Here is a 6,222-nt window from a genome sequence, read left to right as displayed (position 1 = left end):
GAGAAGAGGACACAGAGAGACCCGGGGAAGGAGTCACGTGAAGACGGAGGCAGAGACTGGAGTGACGAGCCACAAGCCAGGGAACGCCTGGGCCACCTGAAGCTGGAAGAGGCACAGACAGATTGTCCTCTGGAGAGTGCAGACGGCATGGTCCTGCTGACGCCCTGATTTCAGACTTCCTCCAGAACCCAGACAATCAGTTTCTGTTGTTTTAAGCCACCGAGTCTGTGGTAACTTGTCACAGCAGTGCTGGGAACTAGGATGCAGGGCGAGGACTGGGCTGTGAGAGATGAGTAGAGCGCTTTATCAGATGGGAGCTCAGGGAAGGGCCCTCTGAGGATGGATGTGTGAAAAGAGGCCTGGATGGCGGGAGGCAGTCAGTCCCTCCAGACGGAGGGGAGGGCGGGTGGAGGCCCAAGCAGGACTGAGCCCGGCATGTGTGTGGCCCTAAAGAAGGCCAGTGTGGCAGAGGTGCTGCTGCTCACAGAGGCGGGCGGGGGCGTCCTGAGGGCCTCGCAGGCTGGGGCCTACTGGTGTTGATTCTGACAGAGAAACTTGGTGAGGTTTAATGCTGGGCAGTCAGAGGGGTTTTCTTAACCACACGGGGAAGACTGAAGCAAAGAGGACCTTCAGAGGTCCACCCACGCAGCCAGCGCCAGCGCTGGTCAACCTTTTATTGGCACAGGAATGGCCTGGAGGGTTTGTTACAATGGGGACCCCTGGGTGCCGCCCCAGGAGATTCTGGTTCAGCAGGTGGGCGGGGCCCGAAAGTCTGCATTTCTCATAACTCCCAAGTGCATGCGGGCGGCTGGTCCACAGACCACACAGTGAGAAGTGCTGGTCCAGGACGATGTCCTCATTCTCCAGAGCAGAGAAAATGATGAGAGTTTAAGTGGCGTGGCCATGACCACTCCTCAGAACAGAATGGAGCCCAGTTCCCATGACCCAGGTCAGCACTCTTCTGCCCCCCACACCCCAAAACACCCCACTGTGGCTGGACTCTGATATTCGATTAAAATTTTGCACTTAGAAGCAGATCAACTCAGCCTCACCAATTGCCCTTTCCTTTCAGTGAATATTCCCAGATATTCATTGTGTGTGTGTGTGTGTCTTGGGGCACACACTTATGTCTCCACTCTGCTCCTCTTATTACGTCAGATATCTGAGGAGCAGGTGAGAAGCTAGACAGTTCTTTAATTCAATAAAACTGGAGTGACAAGATAAATATGAAGGGAGGAGGGAATTGTTTTGAAAAATTTGGTTAAGGAGTTCATGCTAACTTGCCTTAGTTTTTTTTTAACTACTTTCTTTATTGCTTTACCAATAAATAAATAATTGCTTTACCAATTAATAAATGATAAATTTACCAGCATATTTATTGCTTTACCAACAAAATCTGGATTATGAGTTTAAAGGGGTTTTGCAATATTTGAATGAACGGAACTAGGTCAAAACATGCTCTGATTGTGTGGTTTTCTGCTTTAAAAACTTCAGAAGCTGATTGGTTACAGACTATGGTCAAAACTCCTGCATGTGGCATTCAGGACTCACGACAATTGACCCTCAACTTTCTTTTCCAGCCAGCAGTTCTTGCCACGCTTGCCACCATCTACCAAGACCATATTATCAGCCATAGCTGAACTAACTCGGGATTTTTCTTTTTCCTTCATTCAGTTTCCTTCCGCTGGAATGCTCCTCAGCACAGCTGTCAGGAGCTCAGTGGCCATGAGATGAAAATGAGTCCACAGATGTCCAAGGTTCCTGCTTCTCTTTAAAAACATTAGACCCGTCCTTCAACTGATGGATGGCTAAACAAAATGTGTTCCATCCATGCAATGGAATATTGCTCAGCCATGAAAAGGAATGAAGTACTGATACACGCTATAGTGTGGATGAGCCTTGATAACATTATGCTCAGTGAAAGAAGACAGACACAAAGGACCACACATGATTCCATTTGTATGAAAAGAACAGAACAGATAAATCCATAGAGACAGAAGTAGATTTATGGTGACCAGGGGCTGGGGGAGAAAGGGAAATGGGGAGACTCGTTAATGGGAATGGAGTTTTATTCTGGGGTGATGAAAATGTTTTGGAACTAGATAGAGGTGATGGTTGCACAACATTGTGAATATTCTAAATGTCATTGAATTGTTCACTGTTAAATGATTAATTTTATCTCACATGAATTTCACCTCAATGAAACAAAACAAACAACAATGAAATAACATTAGACACAGCAAATCTGGGATCTCATTCGCTCTTGGCAAGGACTGGCTAGGACCCAGAAGTCACTGACACCTTCAGGTAAGGCGTTTACACTCCTGTTTGTCACAGTCCCTGCTTCTCCTATGTTCAGCGACCAGCCCAGCTCTGATGTGCATCCGCGTTGGCAGCCTGGGGCTCAGCATCATCAACAAGTGCACAGAGAGTGTATTTTATTCACAGCACCCAGCAGGGTGTCTGTCTGGAGTCAGCAGTCTTGATGTTCAGTTTTCATTGCCACCCAACTTTAGAACCTGGTGTGTCCCTTCAATGTCATCACCTGCCCCCCTACATTTACCTGTCACTCCTACTGTACCAAATTACCTGCAGCTTCCTAAACAGCCCCTGCCTGTTCCAACCACAGTGCTACGTCGTGCTTTCCCCGCTGCTCCCTGCAAATCCCATTCATCCCTCAAGACTTCAGCAGCATCATTTCCATGAAGTGATCCCCACCCTACTCTCCCTCCAAGCACGCAGATCATTTGGAGCACTCTGCTGACTTTCCGTGTGGATTCATCCCTTCTTGACTGAGCTCCCGGAAGGAGAATCTCCATCTGTTCACTTTTTAATTTCCAGAGTCAGGCACAGAGTCGTATCCAATAATTGATGCCACTAGGGCCCTTGTCCTGCTGTCAATATAGAAACTTGTAAAAATCAATATTTCCCCGACTTTCTCTCTGTACCTTTTCTTTTTAAATTTTCTGGGAGCTTTGTGAAATGTCATGTTTGCACCATCAGAAGAATGAGGGGTTTTGCCTACATCTTGTATCATAACTTCTTACATCTTTAGAAACCAATCATTTCATACATTACACACACCAAGACACTAGGGATATTTCACACTAGCACGCATCTTCAGCAGTTACAAGGAGTTTGGGCATTTGGAGAAAACAGAGGGGAAGCGTTACTTCTGCCCTCTAACGTCCATTCATGATATTCTTCTCCCATGTTGAGGCTGCGAAGATCTATTTCTTATTTTATTGCTCCATCTGCTGGCAATTTCATAGAACATCTTTTTCACCAACATCTTAAAATCATTCCTGGAAAAGTTAAGGTTCGTATTGTATTCCAAATTGTGCCCTTTATTTTTTAAAAAGTGAAAATTTTTGTGAAGCCATTTTTTTCCCCCAAACTACTCCTGGCTTCAAGTGTCTTGTTTTTTCTCATAAATTCTTTAAGTGTGAATGATGTCAGGATCACAAATTTTGCCTCAAATTTCTCAACCTTCTCTGAACATAAGAATCACTTGGCATCTCTTGTTAAAAGAAAATTCCTTGCTCCCATCCCAGACCTACTGAATCAGGATGATCTGGGAATCTGTTTTTCAGAAGTTCTCCTCCCATCCCGGCTTTTGTTTTACAATCAAGCTAGTGTGGGAAACACTGAAATCCAGCCTGTTCCTTTCATCCCACAAATGAGACTGTAGGACTTGGGGAGGGGGCTAGGAGAGGCCTCAGCCCTCTCCAGCACTCCCCACCCCCGCCAAAGTATACACGCCTAAATATAAATAAAAAATAAAATGCTGCATAAATGCAGCTTTAAAACAAGTCCCTAGAAGCAACCATACTGCGGGTACCCACCCCACACACCTTTAGAAAGAAGCTATGGAATTATTGTTGGACTTAACTAGTCACGTAGTTAGTCACTATCAGTTCCACTTCTCAGCTTAACAAATAATTCTGTTCGATTTTACAATATTTACAATAGTTTTATTTGGGTTGCTTTTGCCCAATGAAGAAATATACTCCTATTGAGGGCATCTAACTCAGTGACCCATATCAACGTGGACCTTGGACCAACTGCATCAACTTCACCTGAAACTTGTTAGAGATGCAAATTAGTGGGTCCCGCCTACCCAACCCGCTGAATCAGCACCTCTTGGGGTGGGGTCTGTGGTGTAACCAGCCCTCCAGGTGATCCAGGATGCAGGTAAAGTTTGAGAACCCCTGCGGTACACGTTAACATTCGCACACTCAGCACACAATTTGTTGATTTGGAAAGTTGCATGTGTAGGTACACAGCCGCCTGGCATCCTGGCCTTGGAATGCAGTTTCACTTTCTTTGGGGCAAAATTCGAATCTCTTGTTTGATGAGCGAAATAGCTTCTAATTTTAAGAGGCAGCCCAAGATTAAATTAACATTTTTACAGCAGGGCGCTCGAAGCCCACCTGGTCACACGTTCACAGTTTATCGAGGGTGTCTTACGTCCATGGCCGTCTCCCAAGAGCCGCGAACGAACCAAACCCACCCCCATCCTCGTCACCCACCTGTGCTTATGCTCCAGGGACCAAGCGAGGCCTGGGCGGGGCCTCGTCAAGATGGGGCGGGTCTTGCCAGGCTGGGCGGAGCCTTGCCGGGATGGGGCGGGGCCTGGGCGTGGCTGACCTGGCCCCGCCTCCACCTGCAGCCCGCGGAAAACCGCCATCCGCAGGGCAGCCAATCAGGGCGCGTCGCACGCCCGCCTTCCGCTGCGCCGTTACTCAGTGTCACGTGCATCACAGTTACCCCTTGTAGTCAGTGTCCATCCGCCCAGAAAAAGAGAGCTGTGCCCACTTCCGCCCGCGTCCCGCAATCGCCCACGCGTGGGAGCCCACGGGAGACGCCGAGGGGACGGCGGGCGGCGCGGCTCTGCGGGAGGAGGAGGGCCGGGGTCCGCTGCGGGCCAGCGTCGGGCGCGAAGTCCCGGCGCGGAGGGATCCGGGGCGGGATAACCGTTGGCGCGCGGCCTGTAACTGTTGGTGGCGGCGGGCGACGACGGCGGCGGGCGCTGAGGGGACGTCGCCTGGACCCGCACGTCGGGTCTGCCTCTGCTCGGGCTCCAGGCTCCAGCCGGGTGAGGCGGGGCCTGCGCGGCGCCATCCCCAGCCCTGGGCGGCCGGCCCGGGCTGGACTCTCCATCGCGGGGGTCGGCGGAGGAGTGGGGCCTGGAGGGGGCGGCCGGCGTGGGCCCTGTGCGGCGGGGCGCGGACGCGGGGCGGTCCAGGGAGGAGCCGGGCCGCGGGGCCGCTCGCCGTCCTCACGGCTCCGGGGGCGGCCGCCGCCCTGACACCCGCGCCCCGCGGCGCGCCCAGGGCCGGCCGGAGCCGTCGGGAAGGATGCGGCCGGCAGGGCGCCGTGGTGCTCGCGTGTGGTGTGGACGCGGCGCGTGTGGGCCGCGTCGGAAGTGGGTCGCGGGGCGGGGGCCGCGTGAGGACGGGCCGCAGCGGGGCCCGTGGGTCCGGGATGGCGGTCGGGACGGGGGCTCGGGCAGCGGCTCCCCCGCGCGCGCCGCCTCCGGGCCGCGTCCGCAGCCGCGCCGGGCGGCCCGCCCCTCGTCGTCCCCCGCGTCCCGGGGCAGCGCCGTGTCTGCTTGCGTGGCCGCGGGCGCCTCGTGCCCGTGTCCGTCCCCGGGCTCGCGACAGCCTTCCCGCCGGCGCTGGCGTCTGCCGGGCGGCCCTGCGCGGGTGCGGGCGGGAGCCCAGGCCGCTGGCGGCCGGAGGGGCCGGGCTGTGGGGCTGACGAGTGCGGCCAGCGTGCTGTCGGGCAGACGTGCCGGCAGCGGTGAGGGCGCCGTCCCCAGAGCGGCGGCTCCGGCACTTTCCCGAGGGGCGAAGTGGGCGGTGGCGCGCTCACCGGGAGGGACTCTGCGGGCGCGGCGGGAGCGAGACCGGGGTGGGCGGGTGGGCGGGCCGGCGGGCCTGGCGCGGGGCGGCCGCCGGCGCCCGGGAACGCGGCGGGCTGCGCGTCCGGCGCGAGAGGACGGCCCGAGGCTCGACGGCTTCCCCGCGCGTCTGTTCCTAACTGCGTGGGAGAGGAGCTCCTCCGCTGGGGGAAGCCTTCGCGTCGGCCCCGCCGGGGAGGGCGCTGCCCTGGGAAGGCGTGTCGTTCCTCCAGCGCTCGTTTTAGCGCCTCAGCTAAAGCAGCGGGGACGGACGTCGGCGCCGCCGCGCGCACGTGGGAGAGCTGCCCGGCCGCCGC

The sequence above is a fragment of the Equus asinus genome, chromosome 8 (genome assembly GCF_041296235.1).
Source record: "Equus asinus isolate D_3611 breed Donkey chromosome 8, EquAss-T2T_v2, whole genome shotgun sequence".
NCBI classification, from domain to species: Eukaryota; Metazoa; Chordata; class Mammalia; order Perissodactyla; family Equidae; genus Equus; species Equus asinus.
The sequence above is the reverse complement of the archived record's forward strand: the minus strand, read 5'-3'. Positions refer to the sequence as shown.